We start from the raw sequence: 27,939 nt of genomic DNA on the forward strand, positions 1-27,939 counted from the left end.
TTTTGTAGACCTTTATTTTTTCTTTTTACTGTCTTTCTTTGTGGTTAAGGTTTTTAGGTGTTTGTTTGTTTGTTTTGTAATATGCTTGATTCCTTGCTTTTTACTTTCTTGTGTATCTGTCATAGGTTTTTGCTTTGTGGCTACCATGAGGCTTAGAAAAAAATCATTTATAATTATAACAGTTCATTTTAAAAAGAAACAACTTAACTTTGAGTACACATACACAAAAATTACACTTTTACTCCACTCTGCCACAATTTGAATTTTTGATGTCACAATTCGCATCTTTTTATATTGTATATCCCTTAACAAATTATTGTAGTTGTTATTATTTTTAATAGTTTTGTCTTTTAACCTTCATACTAAAGATATAAATAAGTGATTTATATACCACCATTACAATATTAGAGCATTCTATAATAAATTTGACTATGTCCTTATTTTTACCAGTCAGCTTTACATTTTCAAATGTTTTTGGGCTACTCATTCACATATTTTTCTTTGAGCTGGAAGAATTCCCTTTAGTATTTCCTGTGAGACATATATAGTGTACTTTTGATTTTCTGGGAAAGGCTTTGTTTCTTCCTCGTGTCTGAAAAATAGCTTTGCTGGGTACACTGTTCGTGGTTGACAGGGCTTTTTTTTTTTTTTTTTTTTTTTTCTTTAATGCCTAGACTGTATCATTCCACTCCCTCTTGACCTGAAGGTTTCTGATGAGAAGTCTGCTGTTTGGTATACCAGAACTTTTTTATATGTTATTTTTCTCTTTTCACTTGCTGCTTTCATGATCTACTTTTTGTCTTTGATCTTTGACAGTTTGATTATAATGTGTCTTGGAGTGGTCTTATTTGGATTATATCTGACTGGTGACTTTTGACCTTCTTGTACCTGAATATTTACATTTTTTCTTTAGGCTTAGAAAGTTTACTGCTATTATATCTTTCAGGAAGCTGTCTACACCTTTGTGTTTATGTACTCCTTCTTTGAACCCCAACAACTCAAACATTTCTTTTTTGATGCTGTCCCATATATCCCATAAGCTTTCTGCATTCCTTTTTTTTTTTTTTTTAAATAAACTGACTGTAGCATTCAGGACTTCATTTATGCCCAACAAATTTTTATTTAATGAGTGGCACAGTAAGAAATGTGCCACAAATGTCCTTGAGTGTTAATATTCTCCCTCACCACATTTTTGGTGGGCTTAAGAGTTCCTTGATTATTTCTCTTGAGGGGATTAATTCAATACACATTTATCTTTTATTCTTATTTCAGCATATTGTGGGGGTACAAAAGTTTAGGTTATGTATATTGCTCTTGCCCCCCCACCATCCTGAGTCAGAGCTTCAAACGTGTCCATCCCCTATACAGTGCGCATCACACTCATTATGTATGTATATACCCATCCTCTCCCCCACCCACATCTGCTGGACACCTGATCAATGTTATTCATAAATGTGCTCTTAGGTTATGATCGGTGAAACCAATTTGATGGTGAGTACATGTGGTGCTTATTTTTCCATTCTTGGGATACTTCACTTAGTAGAATGGGTTCCAACTCTTTCCAGGAAAATACAAGAGGTGCTATATCACCATTGTTTCTTATAGCTGAGTAGAACTCCATGGTATACATATACCACATTTTATTAATCCATTCATGTATTGATAGACACTTGGTTTGTTTCCACATCTTCGCAATCTGCATTCCTTTTTATTCTTTCTTCTCCTCTGTGTACTTTGAAATAACCTGTCTTTGAGTTCACAGATTTTTTTTGTTCTGCTTGACCAAGTCTGCTATTGATGCTCTCTATTACATTTTTCATTTTGCTCACTGTGTTTTTCACCTAGGGATTTCTCTTTTTGCTTTTATTATATTAATCTCTTCATTAAATTTCTTGTTTTGGTTACTCATTGTTTTTCTCACTCTAATGAATATTTTTCTCTGCATTCTCATAAAGTTCGCTGAGCTTCCTTAGATTGGTTTGGTGAGCAATTTTTACATCTCTAACTCTTTGAGGTCAGTCATTGGCACTTTATTTTGTCTGTTGGTAATATCTTTTCCCCTGATTAACTCTTGATCCTTATGTTCATGCCTCAGTGTCTACATGTTGAGAAGTTGGTACTTATTCCAGTCTTCACAGTCTGGCTTTGTCTGGAAATGCCCTTCAATACTAAGCCTGTCCAGAGATTGTGGACAATACTCTGACATGGCCCCTAATGACTCCTAAAGCCATTGCAATGCTAGGGGGCACCCTAAATCCAGGGCCATCACAGTTGATGTAGCATTAAGGTAGAATCTCATACCAAGCATGGTGCGGTGCTGGGTGCACCCAAAGCCTACAGTCACAGAGACCAGCACAGTAATTTATTGAAGTACACAGCTTCCAAGACCTGTTGTTGCTGTGGGTTATTCAAAGCCACTGTAGTTGGCTGGAGTGATGTAGGCAGGAAATCAACTCTGTTTCACTGGGGCTACAGTTTCCTTTCTGGTGCCAGGGTGGATCTTGGGGCCCAGTTCACAGACACTAGATTCAAGAGTTATAAGAGTCTCCCCAGTGTTGGGTTTCAATGTGGCCAATTCCGCTCACAGAATTGGCAACTAAGACAAAGTCTTATTCTCATTTCCCCTTTTTTCACCAAGTGAACAGTATCTCTCTCTGTTTTGCTTTCTGGGGATGGGAGAGGGATAAAGTAGGCAATGTAAAACTATCTTTACAAACCTCTTGAATATGTCTTTTCTTATGATTATGCTATAACCAGACACTGTGATCTATAACCTGGTTTCCTTATCTCTTGTGAAGATATTTTTATACATGGATAGTTGTCCAAATTGATGTTTCTGTGGGGTAATAATCTCTGAAGAGTTCTATTCTACCACCTGCTCCCAACAACAACAAAAAAAAAAGTCTAGAGGTTTTTGTTTTTTTTTTTTTTGTTTTTTTTTTCCTTTATTTCAGGAAATGGAAATTATACATTGAAAAAACTTTGATGTTAAATTCTTAAGAAATACTTCATTTTTTCCCATAAAGTTGACTCCTTAATTTGATGATGGAGGAATTTAAAGTAGGGTTACAGCAAAGTAATATAATTTATTATAAAAATAAAATACAAATTTCTGACAAAATTTAAGAAAATGATATTAATGATTTCTTCATGAAAACTCCAACTGAATTTTTGAAAACCTTGCTCAACTACAATTTTTAAGGATTGAGCAAGATAAAGATAACTAATTTGTTGTAAGAGTCAAGTTACTTTATAATTAAGAGGGTTTTTTTAAACTTTTGACTTTTCTTCATCAATACTAACTTTCTTTAGACAGGGAGTCATATCATCACAATCCAAACTATCTTTGTCTTGGAGACTGCTGCTATTCTGAGAAGTGAGAAAGGCATTAGTACTACTAAAAGGTCATGATCAAACCTTAAATGAACTTCAGAACTGTAACTACACTGGGGTTTGCTAATAATTTAGAAAATTAATACACTGTCACTTTGATATTTGTCATCTTTCTATCTTAACCTTTGTGCTGTAGCTAGATAATAATAAGACATTAATGTCAGACTCACCAACATTTAAAGACAGATTGATTGTATTTCCATGTTCTTAACTGTGCTCATTTCTGCTTTTTTTATAGAGGAAAGAGCAGTAGGAAGCCTTTAGTATAGCTCCTAATCTGCCTCTTTGAACAAGAGCACATGACTAAGTGATTGTACAATAGAGTAGAAGTCTTGTGCAACTGGGAAAATACCTCCTCTATGTCCACAGTTGCTTCCGTGGACATGTTTGGCAGAGATTCTTTGCTGTTTTTCTCTGGCTACCAGAATGTTGAGAGTCTACATTAAAGAGCCCTACAAGCATTACATGGTAACAATGATGGCAGTACCTGACATGCAAATTGATGACAGCGTAGCAATGTGTCTATATGGAAGTGTGATGAATGAAGAAGAAAGAAATTCATTACAACTGTTCTCATAGACATGAAGAGTTTTTAAATTTTTCGGTTCTTCTCTTCTATAAATGATATTTTCATATAAAGAATATATTTACTAAAAATGTATTGTGTTGCCTATAAAGTGAGTTATATTAAAATAGATTGAAGTGAGCAATTCATCTTTTTTTTATTCCTGACAGTATACAATTCTCAGGTAATCTGTTTAGTACCCTACCTGTTTCTATTCCTTTGATAGTATTTTATTTATTTATTTATTTGATTACATTCCATTTACATTTTCTGCAAAGATCAAACATTAATATATTAATATATCAAATGCCCTTACATTGCAAAGAATTTTTGACTTCAAAGACCTTCGCTGATGTATGTTGAAACTAGCATACAATGGCTTAGGAATAGCAAGAAAAACATTATTAATAATATATATATATATTTTTTTCTCATGGGTGATAGTTTTTCAATGTATATAAATATTTTCTTTTGTTTTAGGTATTACTAGAAATATGTTTTATTCCTTACTAAGTTCTATCTTGCATTTTGATATAATCACATTTTATTATCACATCTAGCAATAGTGATAATGATATTTGGTCATGCTTACCTCCTATTATAAAGCCTTTGGCTATTGCCTCTTAAGATAATTTTTTAAAATATGGAATGTAGAATGAAAATGTAAAACTTAAATTACTCTTTGGCAGAGGCTTAGGAGAAGTAGGTGGAGTTGGTGAGTTGACACAACATAGTGTTCATTTCCTTTCCTTAATACCATATTGGGTTTATCAGTTTGTGAATCATTTAGAATCATTTAGATTTACTGTCAATTTGATGTTTAAACAAGTCTATTCCCCTTTATAATAAGTACTTATATGATGTTTAGTTATTGTTATTTACCACAAGGTTACTTAGCACCTGAAATTAGTCACGTGGCCTTGCCAGATTCAACTAAACCCTTAATTATTAATAACTTGGATAAAATTGAAGATTAGAATACAGTGAAATTTTTGTGGGGGAGTGATTTCATTCCAAACTACTTCAGAAACTATAGAAGCTCTTTGATTTCTGAATCCAACATAGTTATTTAAACTATTTATTTCTGAAGAACTGCAAACTCACTAAGAATGTGACTAATCAGATTTTTATATTTTATTTTCTGATATGACAAGAAGTGGATCAGCAGCTTCTTCTTCTTTTGTACTAATAAATCAAATAAGAATAAAACTATCTATGATATTTTACAAAGCTTCCCTTTTTCCTGATTATTTATAATTTTATATTTATAGTCACCAGAGTATTAATACAATTATAGATAAATATAACGACACAGGCCAGTGAATATTGATGCCTCTCACATATTTAGGTACCCCAATAGTTGTGTATGGGAATATCGATTTTCAGATTATTCTGGTTTGAATAATCAAAATAGTTATTTATATGAGAAATATGTAGTGATATTAATATTTCCAAAATTATTATAAAATTATACAATATTAATATTTATAAATATATATAGAGAGAGGTGGTATGAGAATAAGAATTGTGATCTGTGTTAAATGTTAAAATGTTTTGTTATTTTTCCACTTTCTTGTCATGCAGTCCTTATAGTTTTGAAGGGTCTTTCCTTGAACTTATCAGCATGATGGCAACCTACTTAACTATCTATATGTTGTTCTAGAATTATCTACTGTGAATTATAATAGTATAAGCTCTGTTACTTTGACATCTAATTTTTCTGTTAAAATGAAATATTATGCTGAATTCAGTATATGCTGGGTGATAAAGGGATATTTTAAAATCCCCTACCTTTCCATGTTTTGAAACTTAGAATGCTAGGGCACTTGAATTTTTTCCCTCTCCTTAATATACATGTGTGTGTGTGTGTGTGTGTGTGTATAAACAAGTCCCAAAGAATGCATGCATGTATCACTAAGATATTTTTAGATATCATGCTAATTTTCACCCTTGCTATTTATTTCAAGCCAAAAAGTTTCCTAGAAATATACTGTCATTTTGTATAGTAGGGGGAAAGCCCCACCCTTCAAAGTCTTCAGTGACTCTTGACTCAATTTTAGTTATTAAAGGAATTTAATGGAGATCAAAGATGGCGGAGTGGTGGTGACGGCCTGAATCTGCGCTCCCGGGAAGGAAGGCATCGGTCCGGACCTGCCACAACGCTAGAAGACCGCTCCCACACAGGAACAGCGGTGTGAATCCACGGAGAATCAGCGTGGGACAGACAGAGCGAGTGAGGTCTGAGGTGAACGAAAATTGGGAACGCGGGACAGACACTAGCCAGCGGAGCGCGGGTCGGATACACCCGCCCCCAGCCGGGGCGGGTGCAGCCTCTCGGGAAAGCGGCTTGCCCTCCGCTCCCAATTGAACGGAGCCCTGACCCAGGCCAGCGCAGAATCACTGAGGGATACGTGGCGCATTGGAGACAGGAGGCTTTTTTTGAGAAATTACCTTAGAACCTGGGGGATCTCAGCTGAGACAGCGCTTGGCGAGGAGGGACGGATCTGCCCCAGGGCAGAAAAACACAAAAGACTCCCGGACAGCAAATAGCGTTGTACCCCGTGCTGCCTTTTTCGGCAGTTCTCCAGCCGGTCACCCCCGGTGCGTGTCCTTGCTGGCCAGCCCCTGGGCAGTGGCGGTCTCTGCCTGCCGGGGAGCCGGTCCCCTCCAGCCCCGGAGCTTGGCAGGCGCCATCTTGAAAGCGAGAGCGAAACGGCTCGGGAGCCAAAAAGTGCCCAGCGGCTCTTTCTGCCGGTGCTGCCTTTTTCGGCGGTTCTCCAGCCGGTCACCCCCGGTGCGCGTCCTTGCTGGCCAGCCCCTGGGCAGTGGCGGTTTCTGCCTGCCAGGGAGCCGGTCCCCTCCAACCCCGGAGCTCGGCAGGCGCCATCTTGAAAGTGAAGGCAAAACCGCTCGGGAGCCAAAAAGTGCCCAGCGGCTCTTTCTGCCCGTGCTGCCTTTTTCGGCGGTTCTCTAGCTGGTGACCCCCCGGTGCGCGTCCTTGCTCGCCAGCCCCTGGGCAGTGGCGGTCTCCGCCTGCCGGGGAGCCGGCCCCCTCCGGCCCCGGAGCTCGGCAGGCGCCATCTTGAAAGCGAGGGCGGGGCCGCTCGGGAGCCAAAAAGTGCCCAGCGGCTCTTTCTGCCCGTGCTGCCTTTTTCGGTGGTTCTCCAGCCGGTGACCCCCTGGTGCGCGTTCTTGCTGGCCAGCCCTCGGGCAGTGGCGGTCTCTGCCTGCCGAGGAGCCGGTCTCCTCCAGCCCCGGAGCTCTGCAGGCGCCATCTTGAAAGCGAGGGCGAAACCGCTCGGGAACCATAAAGTGCCGAGCGGCTCTCTCTACCCGGCGCCCTCCACTGGTCTCTGAACCAACGCCAGGAGTACGGGATATGCCGGGGCCGCGCTCGGGGTGAAGGGGCAGAGCTGCGCTAAGGCAAAAAAAAAAAAAAAAAAAAACACGAACAAGAAGAATAGGCTCGCCGAACTGTATATTTTATTCTTGGTAAATTTCTTCTGGGTTTTGTTTGTTTGTGTTTGTGTTTGTTTTTGGTTTTTTTGGGTTTTTTCTTTTTTTTCTTTCCTTTTCTTTTCTTTTTCTTTTTTTTTCTGGCGGCGGACAGCCTCGGCGGGCACCTTCGCCCTCTGGGCCTCTGGCTGCCGCGCCTTTTTGAGCGCGGAGGTTGGATCCCCACCACCCTCGGAGCTGTGCGGGCGCGCAGACGTCATCTTGAAATCCACTGCGAAACCGCCCGGGACCCAGCCGGGCGGGCGTGAAGGGGCGGAGCTGCGCTAAGGCGTAAAAACAAAAACATCTAATGGCCGCTCCGGACCCAGCCGAGCGGAAGTGAAGGGGCAGAGCTGTGCTAAGGCGTAAAACAAACAAACAAACAAAAAAACATTGAGTCGCTGAATTATATACTTCAGATTTGTGTATCTTTCTGCCTTGCGGTGTGGTGAAGTGCTATGTAGTTTGTTTTTGTTCATTTTTGTTGGCGTTTTTGGTGTTTTTTGGTTTGGCTTTTTGCGTTTCTTTTCTTTTTTTTTTTTTTTTCCTTTTTCTTTCTTTCTTTTTCTTTTTTTCTTTTCTCTTTCGTTTTCTCCTCTTTCTTTTCTTTCTTTCCTTTTCTTTTTTTTTTTTTTTTTCTCTTCTCTTTCTCCTCTCTTTTCGCCTTCTAACTGGGGACCCACGGTGAGCTTCGGAACGGGCCAGGTCCCTGGCTCTGGTACATACTGGATCCTGAGCAGTCACCCCCAGGGCCAGAGATCTGCGGGCACGCAATCGCCACTCTAGGGCCCACAGCCAAGTCACTGCGGAGCAATAGGGTACCAAGAGGCTCCCTGGACGGCCCTCTCCCCTGGTCCACGGACCTTATATAGGATCCCTGCCCAAGTGTAAACACTGAATACTTCTCCAGAAGCGAGAGTGTGGAACCTGATCCCTGGGGACATTGGGCCAAGACAGACTTTTGCCCGTGGGAGCTACAGCAACTGGGGCGCTGAGCAAGCAAAAACACCGTCCTCTCCCCATAGCTAGTATCTTGCCGGCAGATAGAGTCAGAAACCTCCCCTATAGAGGAAGAACCAAAGGGAAACAAACAAATAAACAAACAAAGAGAATTTCGGTCTACTATTAGTGTGGACCCTGCCTGCCTTCTGAAAGACCACAACACAGTGTCCTAACTCACCAAAGCGGTCCTGGATCACTCCAATCCTCTAGGATTGGACCCATCGGAAGCAGTCCCCCAACGGAAACAGAAAAATCTCTGAACAATACACAACAGTCTCCCCCTCTTGCCAAAAGAAGCAACATACCTAGACTGTTTCACAGCCTAAGAATAGAGCACAAAGAGTCCTGTTAACCAGACTAAACCTATAAGTAAAGATCCAACGACAAATCTAGATGGGAAGGGCCCAGCGAAAAAACACGGAGAGCAAAAAGAATCAAATGGAAAGCTCATCCCCAAAGAGAAATACCAGCTCCCAACCATTTGACACAAACCAGACTCAAAACACCAACATGTCACAGGAAGAATTCCAATTATGGATTATAAACAAGCTGAATAATATACAAGAATCAATGGATAAACAACACAAGGAAAACACAAAAAAATACAGGATTTGGAGGAAAAATTCACTAAAGAAATTGAAATATTGAAGAAAAACCAAACTGAACTCCTAGAAGTGAAGAATTCACTCAGAGAGCTACAAAACACTGTGGAAAGTCTCAAGAGCAGGGTAGATCAAACAGAGGAAAGAATCTCAGAAATTGAAGATAACTCCTTCCAACTAAATAAGTCAGTCACAGAGATAGATCGAAAAAGTAAGAGAAATGATCTGAGTCTTCAAGAAATGTGGGATTATGTGAAGAAACCTAACTTGAGAGTTATTGGCATTCCTGAGGGTGAAGAAGATAACAAGCAAGGGTTGGACAAGCTATTTGAAGACATAATCGAGGAAAATTTTCCAGGCCTTGCCAATACTCTAGACATACAGATTCAAGAAGCTCAAAGGACCCCTGGGAGATTCATAGCAAATAGGAAAACACCACGCCACGTAGTCATCAGGCTGACCAAAATATCCACTAAAGAGTCACTTCTCCGAGCTGTAAGGAGAAAGAAACAAGTAACTTACAAAGGAAAACCCATCAGAATTACGCCAGATTTCTCAGCTGAAACCTTACAAGCAAGAAGAGGTTGGGGCCCCATTTTCACGCTTCTGAAACAGAATAATGCCCAGCCTAGAATCTTGTACCCAGCTAAGCTAAGTTTTCTATACGAAGGAGAAATCAAGACATTCTCAGATAAACAAAGGTTGAGGGAATTCACCAAGACAAGACCAGCCCTCCAAGAAGTACTCAAAAGAGAATTATACACGGATCAGCACAAGAAAGATCCACGAATGTAAAACTACTCAAGAGCTAAAGATGAAATTCCAGATACCACAATGGCCCAGGAGAGAAAAGATCACAATGAAGTTCTACCCAACAAGCTGAACAAAAAACTGTCTCACCTATCAGTTTTCTCAATAAATGTGAATGGCTTGAACTCCCCGCTCAAGAGACATAGACTGGCCCAATGGATAAAAAAATACAATCCAAGTATCTGCTGTCTTCAAGAAACTCACCTAACCTGCAAAGATGCATTTAGACTGAAAATAAAAGGATGGAAATCGATATTTCAAGCAAATGGTAACCAAAAGAAAGCTGGTGTGGCAATCTTAATTTCCAATAACTTAGCTTTCAAACCAACAAAAATAATAAAAGACAAAGATGGCTACTACATACTGATTAAAGGCACAATTCATCAAGAAGCCATGACTATACTCAATATATATGCACCCAACCTAGGTGCACCTAGATTCATAAAGCAAACCCTACTAGATCTCAACCAAATGATAGATAACAATACTGTAATAGCTGGAGACTTTAACACCCCACTGACAGTACAGGACAGATCCTCTAAACAGAAAATAAACAAAGACATAATGGACCTCAATAGAATGCTAGAACAAATGGGCATGGCTGACATCTATAGGACATTCTACCCAAAGTCCACAGAATATACATTCTTCTCATCAGCTCACGGGACATTCTCTAAGATTGACCATGTCCTAGGACATAAATCATGTCTTCAAAAATTCAAAAAAATAGAAATTATACCATGCATCTTCTCAGATCACAGCGGAATAAAAGTAACAATGATCACAAACAGAAACCCTCACTCTTACTCAAAGTCATGGAAGCTAAATAACCTTCTCCTGAATAATTATTCTATAAAAGAAGAAATCAAGATGGAAATCAAAAATTTCTTTGAATTAAATGACAATGGAGATACAACTTATCAAAATCTATGGGATGCAGCTAAAGCAGTCCTGAGAGGAAAATTCATATCCATAAATGCCTATATCAAAAAGACAGAAAACATGCAAATAGACAACCTAACGAATAGACTCAAAGAACTGGAGAAAGAAGAACAGAACGATCCCAAACCTAGCAGAAGGCGAGAAATTACTAAGATCAAATCAGAACTAAATGAAAAGGACAACAAAGAAACTATAAGGGAAATTAATAAAACAAAAAGTTGGTTCTTTGAAAAGATAAACAAAATAGACACACCTCTGGCTAGACTAACCAAGAGCACAAAAGTAAAATCTCTAATAACCTCCATTAGGAACATGAAAGGAGAAATCACAACCGATGCTACAGAGATACAAGATATCATCTATGAATTCTACAAAAATCTTTATGCACACAAACTGGAGAACGTGGAGGAAATGGACAAATTTTTAGAAACACATAGTCTTCCCAGGCTCAACCAGGAAGAAATAGAGTACCTGAACAGACCAATATCAAGAACTGAAATCGAAACAGCAATAAAAAACCTTCCCAAAAAGAAAAGCCCTGGTCCAGATGGGTTCACACCTGAATTTTACCATACATACAAAGAAGAACTGGTGCCCATCCTACATAAACTATTCTCCAATATTGAGAAGGATGGAGTTCTCCCCAACACGTTCTACCAAGCCAATATAACATTAATACCAAAACCTGGAAAGGACACAACAAAAATAGAGAACTACAGACCAATTTCCCTCATGAATATAGATGCAAAAATTTTCAATAAAATACTAGCAAATCGAATCCAAGTACTTATCAAAAAAGTAATCCACCACGACCAAGTGGGCTTCATCCCCGAGATGCAGGGGTGGTTCAACATACGTAAATCTATAAATGTAATTCACCACATAAATAGAAGCAAAAACAAAAACCATATGATACTCTCATTAGATGCAGAAAAAGCATTTGACAAAATTCAACACCCTTTTATGATAAAAACGCTTAACAAAATAGGCATTGATGGAACCTACCTAAAAATGATACAAGCCATATATGACAAACCCACAGCCAACATCATACTGAATGGGGAAAAACTGAAAGCACTCCCACTTAGAACTGGAACCAGACAGGGCTGCCCATTGTCTCCATTACTTTTCAACATAGTATTGGAAGTCCTTGCGAGAGCTATCAGGCAAGAGAGCAGAATCAAGGGAGTCCAAATAGGGAAGGAAGAGATCAAACTCTCACTTTTTGCTGATGATATGATGTTATATCTGGAAAACCCCCAGGATTCAACCAAGAGACTCCTGGAATTGATTAACGAATACAGCAAAGTCTCAGGCTACAAAATTAATATACACAAATCAGAGGCATTTATATATGCCAATAACAGTCAATCGGAAAACCAAATTAAAGACTCAATACCCTTCAAAATAGCAACAAAGAAAATAAAATATCTAGGTATATATCTAACTAAAGAGGTAAAGGACCTCTATAAGGAAAACTATGAAACACTGAGAAAAGAAATAGCAGAACTTGCAAATAGATGGAAAAATATACCATGCTCGTGGATCGGAAGAATCAACATTGTTAAAATGTCTATACTACCCAAAGTGATCTACAGATTCAATGCAATCCCTATTAAATTACCAACATCATTCTTTACAGACATAGAGAAAATAATTATACACTTTGTATGGAATCAAAGAAGACCCCGTATAGCAAAAGCAATTTTAAGCAACAAAAACAAAATGGGAGGTATTAATTTGCCAGACCTCAAACTATACTACAAGGCCGTGGTTCTTAAAACAGCCTGGTTTTGGCACAAGTGCAGGGACACAGACCAGTGGAACACAACAGAAAATCCAAATATAGAACCATCCTCATATAGTCACCTAATTTTCGACAAAGCGGGAAAGAATATACTCCGGGGACAAGAATCCCTATTCAACAAATGGTGCTGGGAGAATTGGTTAGCCACTTGTAGAAGACTGAAACAGGACCCACAGCTTTCACCTCTCACAAAAATCAAATCACGGTGGATAACAGACTTAAACCTTAGGCGTGATACAATCAGAATTCTAGAAGAAAATGTAGGAAAGACTCTTACAGACATTGGCCTAGGCAAAGAATTTATGAAGAAGACCCCCAAGGCAATCACAGCAGCAACAAAAATAAATGAATGGGACATGATTAAATTAAAAAGCTTCTGCACAGCCAAAGAAACAGTCCAGAGAATAAACAGACCACCTACAGAATGGGAAAAAATTTTTGCATACTACACATCAGATAAAGGACTGATAACAAGAATCTATTTAGAACTCAGGAAAATCAGCAAGAAAAAATCAAGCAACCCTATCAAAAAGTGGGCAAAGGACATGAATAGAAATTTTTCAAAAGAAGATATAAAAATGGCTAACAAACATATGAAAAAGTGTTCAACATCTCTAATCATCAGGGAAATGCAAATCAAAACCACAATGAGATATCACTTAACCCCAGTGAGAATGGCCTTTATCAAAAAAACCCAAAACAACACATGTTGGCGTGGATGTGGAGAGACAGGAACACTAATACACTGCTGGTGGGACTGCAAACTAGTGCAACCTCTGTGGAAAGCATTATGGAGGTATCTTAAACAGATTCAAGTAGACCTGCCATTTGACCCAGCAATCCCATTACTGGGCATATACCCAAAGGAAAAAAGGTCATTCTGTAACAAAGGCACGTGTACCCAAATGTTTATAGCAGCACAATTCACAATAGCAAAGATGTGGAAACAACCCAAATGCCCATCAATACATGATTGGATTAGTAAACTGTGGTATATGTATACCATGGAATACTACTCAGCTATAAGGAATGATGAAGATACAACATCTCTATGGTTCTCTTGGAGAGAGTTGGAACCCATTATATTAAGTGAAGTATCCCAAGAATGGAAAAACAAGCATCACATGTACTCACCAGAAAATTGGTTTCCTTGATCATCACCTAAATACAAATCTGGAAACGACACCAATTGGACATCAGACTGAGGTGGGGGGTGGGGGAGGGGATGGGGGTATGCCTACACAATGAGTGCATTGCGCACCGTTTGGGGAATGGTAACACTTGAAGGTGCTGACTCGGGAAAGGGGGGGTGGGGAAAAAAATATGAAAAAAAAAAAAAAAAAAAAAAAGGAATTTAATGATCCTTAGTTATTTGAACTTAGCAAGTTTTTGCATCTTTGTTATAAAGTCTCCTAAGCCCCTTTTCTCAAATTATTTTAGGAGGCATAAGAAGCATGTAACAGATTATTTTACCTTCAATTTCTTACCTAAACGTGCAGGCAGCTCTCTCTATATACAGGTAATATGTACTATATACGTAGAGTGATTCTAACATACAGTATGTGCAGCCTTGTTGGGAAGGCCTATATAGAAAGGTACTGAGGATGGACTTCAGTCAACAGCCAGTAAAAAATTGAGGCCCTCAGTCCAAAATTCAACAAGAAATTGAGTGCTGTCAATAACCACACAAGCTTGACAGCAGATCTTTTCCAAGTGGAGACTTAATGGGACTGTAGCCTGGTAAAAAACCTTGATGGTGGCCTTGTAAGATCTTGGTGTAGACCTTGATATAAGCTCTGGCACTTAACTCACATAAGCCATGAAATAATAAATGTATTTTGTTTTAGTCCACTAAGTTTGTGGTAATATTGTTATGTAGCAATAGATAACTAATATACCTGATATCCTCTCACAGACACTTTCCCTTTCATAGTCTGTTCTCCATAGAGCAATCAAATGATTTTTTAAAAATAAGTTACTGCCAAATATTAATTGTTTACATTAGTTCATTTATTTATTAACTGAAAAATATTTGAGTTCTTTGTTTTTAGAGTAAATTGTACTTTAAGACTAAGATAGAAGTATGAGAAGTTATATACCTCAAAATGCTTATCTATGATGGTATTGCCATTTTCTCACCCCCTATTCAGTTTTCAGTGCAGTAAAATGTATTACTCTTTTCAATTGTCTCTTGCTACATTTGAGCTCCTAGAATCTAATGGACTCAGTCTTTTCATTTAAGTCGTTAGTGTGCCTCCTATCTGCCTTTTTCTCTCAAACATCATTTTACCCATTTTTTTTTTGTTGTCGGAAAGTTTAATGAGTCAATCATTTAAAGCAGATGCTACAATAGCAGACATAATCTTGTTTGCATTAATGTAGTATAAACAATATCACAGAAAAGAATCACCCAACAGCAATCAGTGTTGAACAAGATAACCCAGGAGGATTATATTCATTAATAGGAAACATGCTATTCATCATTAAAGCCCTAAACTCAACATTTTACCCATGCTTAAGGATTTCAGTATTTTGCCTATCTTCTCCTTGGATTAGTCTCTTTCTTTGATTACTACAGCATGTTATCTTCTTTTTCTTTTTTAGTTCTCTGGCCTTTTGTTCTCACCCCTTTATTAATATTTCTTCTAAACCTGCTTGCCTCCTGCTACAGACTCTTCATGAGTGCTTTCAATGTTATTTACCTATTTAACTGATAATTTCAATTATACATATTCAGCCCAGCCCTAGTTTATGATTTTCAAACACATATTTACAGATATTGACATTTGAATGGTCTATAAATACCTTTCCTTATTATAACTAATGTTACACTTTTTATCTTCTTTCACACTAACTACCTTCCCTGGTGTGTATTTATATTCTTCCTAGTCTCTACAAATTGTTCTACGTCTCAGCCCGTTTTTTGGTTGCTTATAACAGAATACTTGAAACTGGGTGATTTACAGAGAGAAAAATTATTTCTCATACAGCCAGACAAATACAGAGTTGAGGGGCTGCATTTGATGAGTGACTCTGCAGAGTGCCTAGGCAGTGCAGGGTATCCTATGGTGAGAGGGCTCAGTATGTTAACGTCTTGCTCAGGTCTCTCTTCCCCTTCTTACAAAGCCACCAGTTCCCTTCCCATAATTACTCATTAATCCATTAACCAATGAATAGATAAATCCATTCATGGGGGCAGAGCCCTCATGATCCAATCACCTCTTAAAGGCCTCACATTGCAATATTGCCACAATGGGGATTAAGTTTCCAACACACGAAATATGGAGAACATTCAAACCATAGCCTTCCACCAACTCTTCAAGCTGTACAAGTCAAACCATTCAGTGTCATTCTCAATTCTCTCTCAAAACCACTTGGCTTTTGGACCCTGCCTCCCATCCTGCCCCCAGGATCATTACACGCTGACAATTCTTGTAGTAAGAAATATCTGAGGGATTTGTTTCCTTCTTTCTATTCTTATTTCCATTACTGGGTTTTGGCCTGAGTTCTTTTACTGGATTTTAAAATATTCTCTTTTTCTGTAGTTTGCTTCCTCCCTTCTTGCTTCCTACTCCTTCTCTACACTACTGTGAAATTGATCTTACAAACATGTAAATCACTCTAATGGTTTCCCATTACTTATACGTTACATTATTATAGTGTTCAAATGCCTTAATATGTTCTACAAAATCATTTATAAAGGTAGACCTTCCTGGCTTTTTCTCTTTTTATTATTCTACTCATATGCCTTAACTAACCCAATATACTCTTCCTCACTTCATTGCTTTGCATATGCTCTTTATTTTTCCTGATCCATATCTACCTTTTCTCTGAGTCACGCCTGCTCTCTCAGAGGAAGAGAAAACAGTCTCTTCCTTTACAAATACCTGAGATATTTCCTTCTATTCCTTTCCACATTGAGTCAAGTTCTCTTTTTATGCTTTCAATGTTTATTATTGTATTCGCTGCACATTATCTTGGATATTTGCTTAATTTTTATCTCTTTTGACTGAGATCTCCAACAGCTCAAGGATAATATAGGTATAAATTTGTAAATCCTTCATTAAGACACAGTTTTGGGCAAGAATCAGCACCAAATAAATATTTTCTAGCTTTAAAGTAAGTAGTAACATGTTAAATTCTTTATTAGCCATTGACAGCCTAGCCCAAAATAATTATTTCAGTATCTTGCCAGCTACTTACCAGGGATAAAAGGATGTGAGACAAAGGGCAGGATAGTTTGAATGATGGAGAAATGGTCTTGAATGTGGAGGCGTAGGACAGAATGGGAGGGAAGCACAGAATTGAAGGGTACTGGTACAATAGACGGGGCTAAGGGAAGAGGATACAGAAGAATAGTAAGGGAATCTCTGTGTGAACAGAGAAGGATAGAGTGGTGCTAATGAAACACTATGTGTGCTTTTTCTACTTCACAATCTCTCAGGTCCAACTGAGTGGTCATCTTCACTTGAATGATGAAAGTCACAGTCAGTATCAATGATTTACTATTCACTTACTTTTCTAGTTCATTGCCAACCACCGAGTTATGATTTATCTAAAGTAAAATGTAGATAAAGGCAAAGGCATCACTTTTAAAACTGTATGACTTTAAGAATGGAAAGACTAATACTTCAATTGATGGATTGTTGGCTATAATCCAGTCCTCAAGCTACAGATGCCGATGTGAAGTGACAGATGGCACAGTGAAACTCTCTGTTAGCTGTGCAACCTGGGTTATAGTAAGAACAGAGAGGTGAAGGCTCAGCAGTTATGAAGTGCTGCGCTGAAGTGCTCTTCTCTACTTGTTGTGCCATGAGCACGGCATGCCTCATTGATAGTACAGTGTCTACTGTAGCTATTTGTGTTGCATCTTTTTATTTACTCGTAGGAAGTCAGAATCAGAAGGGACTCTTAGAGTTTTCTTTATATTGATAATTTGTGTTAATATGGAGAAACTCAGAAAGTTAAATTTCTTATCCAATGTCAATGCCAACTGAGGTCCAAGACAATGAGCGGAACAATTGTAGCACAGTTCTCAATGGTATGGTCTCTTCATTGTTTTCACTTTCATTTTAACTCGTAGCCTTTCATAGCTTAGTTTAACGTCTCACCCACATCAGATCGTTTATGTCATATTGCTCATGGTAAATGCGTTTTAATCCCTTGAGATTTTCTGGCAGTACCTGTAATTCTGAAAATAGTACGTTGATGATAACAACTGTGTAAACTATTCATTTTGTAAAGACACTGGCAAACTTCCCTGAAACTTTCTGTCAGTTTGTCATTTTTGGAAGAAAGATTTTATTTTAACATAAAAGAAACATTCAAATATTACAACTCTCTAATTATAATACAATTAGCTGCTTCATAGACTAAAGAGATCTCAATTACTAGACATATTCAGAAGCTGGCCACTTGTCAGGGAATATCATAGAGAAATTTCTGAATTTGCCAAGGAATTGAAATTGATGTGTATTCTATGACTGTTAGTTCCATGGAGGGAAAATATCCTCATCCAAGTCTTAAAATGAATTGCTAGCTTAAGGCTAGTAATTCAACCATGAATGAGGAAGGGTCAGCAAGTGGTCCCTACTCAGATGCTGCAGAGAATGGCAGTGTTCTATCTGCAAAGAATAATCCTAATCATACATTGCCTATCACCATGGTATATACCTATTATTCCAAAGATTAGCACAGTTTACATCTGTAGATTAGGACTTTTTGGTTGGAAATAAAAGAAACTAACTTGAAATATCTTAAGTAGAAAGTGTAAATGTGTTTTCATAAAACAGAGACACATCATGAAATCCTATGACAGAAAATCATCTGAGCCTTAGAATAGCAGTAGAACCAAAACACTGAAAATTGCTGTTATCTCTCATCTTTGGTGCTTCTTGTGTACCGGTTTCATTCTTATCTCTACACGCTGGCTTTCTCTCATTCTCCAGTCCACATAAGAAGCAAATACAAACTACACACTACACTATTCCCAATGCTTTACTCACTCTTTTTTCTATAATATAATCCCCAAACCATTTTCGTGGGGAGAAAACTCTGACAGAGTCTCTTAGGTCTAGTCCAATAAAACAAGAATGTAGGATCAGAGTCAGGAGTATTTGAGGACTTAGAGCTACAACTGAAACCAAGGGATGATTGTTATGTAGTTTGTCAGGATCCTAGAGGACATTCCAAACTGGTATCAATTATACCCATGCATAGTTCTTTCCTAGACTGTGAGTGCCCAAGCTCTATTCTACACATTAAGTCAGAATCTCTAGTGCACAGTCTCAGAATTGGGATTTTAAAGAAATAAAGAGCTTTCCCAGATGATTATGATGAACATCTATACCCTTTTTGAAAAGCATTGAGGTATTTATAAATTAGTAAAATAGGATAGATCTAGAACTAGTTCTGCTTCTTATCTCAAGCACTTTAGACGTCTCATAGGAAACACACTGGCACAAAATCTTAAATCTGGAGTGATCTTTTAGCTTACACAAATCTAAGACTTGTGTTTGTGCTTGAATCAGAGATGAGATTGAATGGAGGGTAATACAAAACTGCACTAGGACTCACAAAAGAGTATGTTATGAGTTAATGAAAGAAATAAAAAGACTTTCCTATTTACCACTGGAATGTAGAAAGTAAAAAATCCTGGTCTCCAATATGGGTTTCCTTGATACTGTGTTCATCTTTTTTGCTATCCTATTTTTATTGTTTTCCCTGATACAGCTGGGCAGATGCTTCATGGTATGGAAATGGCTTTCTGGTTCCATGAGGTATGACTATACAGCAGCGAACAGTTTTATTTGTCTTTCTCAGAAATGTTCTTGTACTTTCTTGTTTGCCATGACTTTTGGTTACAGAACTTTTCAAGCCACTTAGAGACAACAAATTACTTTCTGTATATGTGTCTCAACATTTCCCTTTATACCTGCATTCTCTGAACATGGTGTCATCTGAATAATATCAAAAAATTAAAACAAACACAGAAGCTAAAGATGTATTAATTTTTCCTGTTTGATTATGACAGAAAATTTTGCCTTATAAATAGATAAAAATTCATTTTTGTGAGTAAGGCCATTTTAATACTATTTTTTCTAGAGGCTATTTAAAATCTTTTCCACTTTAAAAAGTATATTTTAACAATTATATTTTAAACACCCTAAGAATATTCTTTGAAGGTTAGAAAAGACATTAAGCTTGCAAGAGTTAGTATAGATATATGCAAGGTCACCACTAATTTGCTCAGAGTGGCAAACATTTAAAACAGCTATATATGAATATAAACCAAGACCTTTATGTAAAATATTTAACAAAAGGATGAGAATAGTTATTTTCAATCTATCTCAAAATATAATACAAGGATTGAGTCTTATTTTTGTGTCTATAGTCTTAGCATGGTGCTTTGTATGTAATGTTTCTTTTTATTTGAATAGATTGTCTTAATAGACTATTCCATTTTTTTTTAAAAAGGATGAGCATAGGAACTGATCTTTATGATTCAGAGATGACCTTGACGCTTTCTGATATTATAGTTCTGTTATCAATGATAGCAATTCATGCTATTATTTACTTGTAAATGAGAAATTAAAGCCCAAAAAGTAGTGTGGAAATTTTCTTAATTTTATAATCATTATAACTTTGTTCTAAAACTTAATTGCAGAAATAAAACTAAGCACTCATTATGAGTCATTAAAATCACTATGGCTTGAGGTCAAACTCTGTGAATGCTACCTCACATTCAGGCTGGTAATAATTTTGAGGGTATGTGTTGGCGATGGGTAGAAGAATAGGGAAGGCAATAGCACCTGTGAGACGTAGTCAGGGCCCTCAATTGAATATGTAACACGTTATTGGTTAAGCTGAGTTGCTGGGTAAAGAGGCATTCATTTTATTATCTGCTCTTTTTTGTATGCTTGAAATATTTCACAACTTAAAAAAACATATTTAAAATAACCCTGTGCTGTGTCATAACTTAAAAAATACACTTTGAATTTACCCTGTACTCTGTCAAATATACGATTTTTTTTTTAGGGTTGGAATTGAAGTTATATTATAAAAAGGACTAAACAGAAGCAACTTTAACAATTATAATTGAAGTCAGTCTGCAACTCTTACTTACATCTTTCTTCCTTAGTAGTAATCCATTTGAAGAAATAATATAATCTTTCTAGCTATATTTTTGAAGGAAATTCCACAAACAATTTTGTAAAGAAATATTTAATGCTCCTTTTTATGATGACATTAATTTACATAATAAATAAATTAGGATATTAAAATGTAATCCTTGCTAATTTTTATATTTATTTCTTAGTGAAACAAAATGAAATTGACAATAGCTGCCATTTATTAAGGTCCTATTATGAACCAGGCCCAGTTCTTATTAATCATTATCCTTATAATAACCCTGTGTGTTAGATGGTATTAACCCAGCTTTACAGAAGATTTATACAGAGAATGATTAATTTTTTTCCAGATTTATACAGGTAATAAATGGCATAAATGGCAGTTCTAATGTTCAAATAAATGTCTATTAGGTTCCAAAATTTTGTTTTTCCCTCACAATCCAAGTCTTCCACCAGCAGTGGAATACTTACAAAAGCAAAAATTGAGTACTTAAAAGCTTTTTCTATAGGTCATCAGTGATCACTGGGTATGCTTCCTTCCGCCCTGTGGTAACTCATAAACATGGGCAATCTGGCATAAATACACACTAAAGAGAAGCTCTATTTGGATTTCCTAGAGGAGATGAGGACATTGCAAAGGAAAGAATGTTTTTATATCCTAATACAATTAGTAGAAATATGCATTATTCTCTTACAGGAAGAAAGCAATGATTTGTTTTCTGCTTACTCAAGAATTTCAAATAGTGAAATTCTGACTTTTAAAGATATATGTGTGATCATTATTATTTCAGCTAATGTTTATTGAGTATTCAGTATGTGTCAGCTGCCATGTCTATGGTTTCACAATACTTATTTCATTTAATTTGAGAACAATTCTTTACAGTACATTTTACTGTTACCCTGTAGACGTTGAATGAGCACACTGAGTCTTAGAGAGGTCTTGTAAGCTACTCAAAGCCATGAATCTGTTAAGAAGTACAGCAGGGCATCTAACCACAGACAGTCTGCCTCTAAATCCTTTTATCTGAATAACTACAATGCATGGCTGCCCATTCTGCAGCCATGTGTAATAGATGCAAAGAGAAAGACCGCACAAAGAGAGAGAGACAGGGATAAGAGTAATAACGGTTTTTCAAGCTGTTTGTGTTTACAAATCCATTTGAGGGCTACTGTAGAGCATTAAAATGTTTGTAATCTTTGACAATTCTGATTCTACAAATCTAGTTTCAGTTTGCCAGGCAACCGAAGATTACAAATGTATACTGTGAATATAATTTTAGATACTTGGATGCTGTTGGAAAATGCCAAATCTTAGATGTAAACTACCAATCTTTTGCTTCTCTCTCTCTCTCTCTCTTTTTCCTTTTCTTTTTCTTTTCTTTTTTTCTATTTTATGGCTCAATCCTCTTGAATTTTGGGGGGATGTGATATACTGCGAAAAGTGGAAGAGGTTAAGTTTTAAGGTTTGTGTTTATGGGACAACTGTAGATTTCTTGAACTTCTCTGTAGCCAAATGAGAAGTTAACTACAATAAAATGCTAGAAAGAGGCTGCAGGTTTATAAGTTTACCATTGATATGTTAAATGTTAGGTACATTTTTATGACTATAATTAAAAATATATATTAAAAAATTAAGAAGATTCAACTGCAATTAACTGTGGCTCAGAGCATAAGGCAGTAAAGGATTTCTCAATTCTTCTTGTGTAAATGTTGAATAAATGTTGAATTCTTTGGGGAAATAACTTGCATATCCATTGATTTTACTAGTACAGTAATTAAATATATTCCCTAAGGAAATATACTTTAGTGTGTTGGGAAGCTGCCTATTGTCTGTGTACCTTGGGCTAGGTAAGCTGTTTCCTGATTTTCAGCCCAGGGATTGCTGACTATCCCTACAGTTATTAACTACAGATGAGGATCTGTGTCCTCCCTTCTTTTGAAGTTCATCTATATTTTTCCTAAACACCTCTCTGTTGCTTGAATATTTTATGATATTTAGAAAAAGTTGGAGGAAACACAAAACAAAAAGTTTATTTAGGATTTAGCAAAGATCTCCCTACCGATAGCGATGACAACAATGTAAAAGTTCCTAATAGTGCTAATTACTTTCCCAAAATAAGAGTGTATAGCTAGACTATCTTCTCTTTTCTTTCATCTGTTGTTCCCTATCTCTAAAAATTTTCAATTAAGTCTATAATAAATGCTACTGTGAAGGGAGGGTATGTTGCTAAAATGATACCTTCTGGCCTCCCATGATTTTACAATCTATTATCTAATACCTATGTGGTTTTCCATTTTTCTGGAGCATGGATCTCCTGTTTGGCAGTAAGTTATATTTAACTTTAGGCTTGTGATTTCTTGGGTTCTAGGTCAAAGTTGTGACTTTTATATAATGTCATACTTGTTTAAACCCTTTGTGGTACCCCCAATAGAAGGCCTTCACATAAATGATTATTGAAAGCTGAAGGAGGACCTTGGCCAGCCCAGCTCTTGCCTCATCCCACTTGTAGTACTTAGGATAAATGTCGAATGTGCTGGGAATGCAGCTTCCTGAGATAAGGAGAAACTATCCAGGAGAGTTCAGGGTTTGCTCTTGTTTCTCCTAAAACAAGATGTCCTGCAACATTTTAGCCCAGTGAATCACTCCCAGGATATAAAAGCCTAGACTGGACTATGTTCAAGGTTTCTCAGCTTCAGTGAGAAGAAAATACATACCTAGAATACATCACCCACCATGGGCAGCTTTTCTGAGCCTTAGGGGATGAGCTTACCATAGATCCAAGATGTCTGTTGCCTATCAATAAGTAATAATGTTGCTTTATGTGACTTATTTTTTTATTCTTTATGGTTATATTTTATTTTATTTATTTTTATTTATTTATTTATTTATTTATATTTCAGGGTATTACTGGTATACAAATGCTTTGGTTACATAAATTGCCTTTGCACCACTCACCACTAAAGTCAAAACTACAAGCATGCCCATCCCCCACTTCACGCACTTCATCCATTAGGTGTGAATTTACCCATCCCATCCTCCCCCCTTCCACCGGCCTGACACCCTATGAAGGTTACTTCCCATATGTCCATGTTAGTGTCGATAGATTAGTACCAATTTAATGGTGAGTACATGTGGTGTTTGTTTTTCCATTCTCGTGATATTTCACTTAGAAGAATGGGCTGCAGCTCCATCCAGGACAATACAAGAGGTAGTTCACCTTTTTTCTTAATGACTGAGTAGTACTTCATGATATACATATATCACATTTTATTAATCCACTCATGTATTGATGGGCACTTGGGTTGTTTCCACATCTTTGAGATTGTAAATTGTGCTGCTATAAACATTTTAATGCAGATATTTTTTAATAGAATGTCTTTTATCCCTTTGGGTACATACCCAGTAGTGGGATTGTATTCTGTCTCACCAGACTCATACTCTGGCAGCTGGCTTTGTGCATGATCACCTGCCCAATAGAGGAACCGAAACAGAAATTGGTGAAGTGTTTAGAGTTCTCCCTGGGAATAAATATGCTTAACAAATGCATGCCATGTGTGATAGGTGCCAGCAATGCAACAGTATCCTGCTTGCATGGATATTACAATCTGGATAAAGGCATGGACTGGATACCGGAAATTACAATAACATCAAATAAGAATAATGATGAGAGAAGTACATGAAGGATCACATAGGAGAGATCTCTTCCTCTATTTGGAGTGAGAAGTGGCCTTTTGGAGGAAGTTATCTGAAAGATAAAGATGCTTAATTATTAAGTAAGAGAAGTATATAGTTTGTGAAGGCTAAGGAGAAGTTGATGTCAGGGTATGAAATGGAGTAGATGAGGGAATATTCCACAAGATGGAGAAGAATGTTCCAAAGCTAAGCTCTTGGTAGATGAACAGAGAGACATGCTGGACTCAAAACTATAACTGAGGAAGAGTCAGAGGCAAGGAGAAGCTCACATGCCCCATACTCAGGGACATTGTGTCTATCAAAAACTGAGACTTAATGAGAACATTAGAGCCTAGTGTATTAATTCATAATATAAGCAGATTTTTTTAAAAAAAATCTTATCTCAGTAGATGAGGAAAAAGCATTTAATAAAAATCGACATAAATTCATGAAGAAAAGATCCAACAAAGTAAGGATAGAAAGGAACATTCTTAACTTTATAAAAGGAATCTATAAAGAACCGCAGGTATATGGTATTTAACAGTGAAAACTTTCTCCTTGATTGGGAAAAAGTTTGCTCACATGATTCCTATTCAACCTTGTTCTATAAGTCTTAGTCAATGTAATAAGACAAGAAAAATACATAAAAGGTATATAGATTAGAAATGAAGAAATACAACTGCCTCTCTATATCATTTGTATATAGAGGCAGTTGTATTTCTATGTAGAAAATCTCAAAGGATCTACAAAAATAGCACCTAGAATTAATAAATAAATTTAGAAAGTTCTCAGGTTGCAAGGTCAATATAAAAAATCAATTATAGTTCAACTATTAATTAACAATTGAAATTTTTTTAAAAGTAATAATTACAGTGGAATAAAAAATGAAGTATTCAGGTATAAATCTAACAAAATCTGTTCAGAATCTGCATGTTGAAAAATACAAAACACTGATAAAAGAAATCAGCAAAGACCTAAATGAATGTAGAGATATACTATGTCTGTGTGTCAGAAAATTAAATAGCTTAAAATAACATTTTTCCAAAATTTATTGATAATTTAGCACAGTTCCAATCAAGATCTCAGAAGTCTATTTCTAGATATTGACAAACTATTCTAAAAGTTTTTGAGAAATGAAAAATAACTAGACTGACCAAAATAATTTTGGAAAGAAAAACAAAAAAGAACAAAGTTTGAGGACACATATTACAATTTCAAAATCCACTGTGAATCTGCACTAATCAAGGCAAGTGGTATTGGAGAAAGGGTAAAAATATAGAACAAAAGAATAAAATAGACAGTCCAGGAATAGACCATCAAAATACAGTCCAGTTATTTTTGACAGATATAAAAGGAAATTTAATGAAGAAATAATAGTCTTTTCAGCAAATGATACTGGAACAATTATACATTTTTAATAAATCATGCATACAGCAAACAAAACAAAGCAATGTCTTAAACTGTATATCCAAACTTATACACAAATTGTCTCAAAATGAAACAAAGACAAATATAAAATATAAAACTATAAATATACTAGAACATACTAGAAGAAAACAAAAGAGAAAATATTTAAAATAATCTGTTAGACAAAGAGGTCTTGAAATTTTTTTCTTAATATTAGATATCAAATATAACTCATACAAAATAAATAAAAATTGAATTTTATTAAAATTAAGAAATTTTTCTTTGAGAAAGATACTTTTAAGGGAATAAAAAGACAAGCCAAACACTGGGAGAAAATATTTGTGAATTACATTTCTGACAAAGGTCATGTTTTTAGAATTTATAAAGAACTTGGAAAACTCAACAATAGAGAAAAAGCAAAACATAAAATCCAATTGAAATAATGGGCAAAAGCTCTAAATAGGCACTCCATCAATGAATACATATAGACGGTAAATAAGCATAGGAAAAGATGTTCGGCAGCATTAATTATTAGAGAATGCAAATCAAATCACATTGAAATATGACTATTCACATAATCAATGGTTAAAATGAAAACATATTGACACTACTGAGGTCTGGAAAGGATGAAGAGCAGCAGGAGCTCTCATACATTGCTTTTGCAAATGCAAAATGTATGGCCATTTTTGATAACAGTTTGGCTATTATTTATAAAGTTAAATAGACACTACCAAATTACCCTGAAGTCCCACTCCTAGCTATTTATTCAAGAGAAATGACAAGTTGTATGTACATAAAAAACTTGTGCATGAATAGTTATAAACACTTTATTAATAATCACCCCAAAATGTGAACAACCCAGATGTCACTCAACAGGTAAATGGATAAACTGGTACATTCACCAAAGAAATACTACTCTGCAATAAAACAGAAAATTCTATTAATTCATGTAACAATATGGATGAGTCTTTAATATATTTAGTAAGCTTTGACCAGAAACAAAGGGTTATATATGGTATGATTCATTTATATGATATTCTGGAAAAGACAAAACTGTAAGGATGGAAGATAGAACAGTGATTTGTAAGCATTAGGGATGGTGGGGGGAAAGTGACTGAAAAGGGGTAATTTGGGCCAATTTGGGAGTGATGAAGATGTTTTGATTCACAACAGTTTTGGTATATACATAACTCTATGCATTTGTCAAAATCAATAGAACTTTACACCACAAAGAGTATGTTTTACTGTATGCAAATAAAAACAAAAATAAGATGTGAGAATACCCTAAATGGTATACAAACTGTAACAGATGAGCCTGAATAACAATGAAGGAAATAGGGAAGAAATTAACTAGCCTAACTCTCTTTAGAAAAAAACAATTTCACTTGGTACTGTAAGGCTAAGGACAAAAAGAACAGTACACAGACATTATCCTCTAGTTAGTAACTTTTTACTCACTGGGTATGGGATAGCAATTTTGAAACTACTTTATATGGATAGTAAGTTTCAACAAATATTAATGTATTTCCTATCTTTGTCTAATGACAGACTAGAAGCAATATCATGGTAACAATGATCATCCCTAGCATTCAGATCTTGGTTTCTAAATGCTCTTCTCAATGAAATAAGCAAGGTCATCTGGGAGAAGTTGTTGATTCTGGGGCAAAGGAAATACAGATGAACCTACAGCATTTTATGTTTGTCAGAAACAAAGGAAGAATTCAAAATAGGATGACATGTGGAAAGAGCACAGGGACCAATCTGTAAGAGTTCCCTATGGCCAAAGCTCAGTAATTTCCCAACAATTTGAGCAACATATAATAAAACAACAATACTAACCCTAACATATAGAAAAAATAAATATTTATGAATTCATATTAATTAATATAAAAATAATTGATGAAATAAATAAATCGAGAATAAGAGAGAGGATATTTTCTTACAAAAAATTAATCTGGGAGGATTGTGGAAAATGGAAAATCACCATTAGAGTAACACAATAATATTTTTTTCAGGCAAGCTCCACTAATGAATACTAAAATTTAGTGAGTGAATGTTGAGCAGCAAGTGCATATTTGCATAGTCTCAAAGCATCACTCTCAAGGTATTTATTG

This window comes from Eulemur rufifrons, chromosome 7 (genome assembly GCF_041146395.1).
Source record: "Eulemur rufifrons isolate Redbay chromosome 7, OSU_ERuf_1, whole genome shotgun sequence".
In the NCBI taxonomy this organism is placed as follows: Eukaryota; Metazoa; Chordata; class Mammalia; order Primates; family Lemuridae; genus Eulemur; species Eulemur rufifrons.